The following is a 476-nucleotide window of genomic DNA, read 5'->3' on the forward strand; positions in this document are numbered from 1 at the left end:
AGGACAGAAGCCACTAAGAATCTGGCATTATTATTAGCATACTTGGTACCAGGTCTTATAAAATTTTCTAGTGGCAAAGTAGTGTATGTGCAGCAAACATGTTTGCCCATCACTTTTACTAACCTGTCATGCTGTGTTCATAGGCTGGGATTTATCACAAGTATTCAGCATTAACAAACCTCTGCCTGCACTAAAATTAATGGCAAATTTACCATTGGCTCAGTGACCACAATTCAGCCAAGAATAACTGTTTTTTACAATTACACCCAGCACGTTACAAATGGGTCAGAAATGGAAAATAAGCTGCTAACATTTTGTGAAATGTTTTCCTGTTTTTCCCTAAAAACCCCCACTATTTTGAACTTTGTTTGTTTGTTTGTTTTATTAAGGTGGGAAACAACACCCTCTATCATCTTCATTCTAGGTTGAGGGAAAGGCTGCCTTTGAAAAACAGGATTCTGGAGCTTCTACTTGGG

General features: G+C 38.0%; 1 long non-coding RNA gene across 1 annotated transcript in view; it reads left to right on the forward strand.

The window, feature by feature from the left end:
• Positions 1 to 476, forward strand: part of LOC112548560 — a 7,052-nt gene extending 6,576 nt beyond the window's left edge. The window contains exon 3 of the long non-coding RNA XR_003092257.1: positions 390 to 476. This is a non-coding gene — a long non-coding RNA (uncharacterized LOC112548560). The remainder of the gene's footprint in view (positions 1 to 389) is intronic.

This window comes from Alligator sinensis, unplaced genomic scaffold, assembly GCF_000455745.1.
Source record: "Alligator sinensis unplaced genomic scaffold, ASM45574v1 scaffold448_1, whole genome shotgun sequence".
NCBI classification, from domain to species: domain Eukaryota; kingdom Metazoa; phylum Chordata; order Crocodylia; family Alligatoridae; genus Alligator; species Alligator sinensis.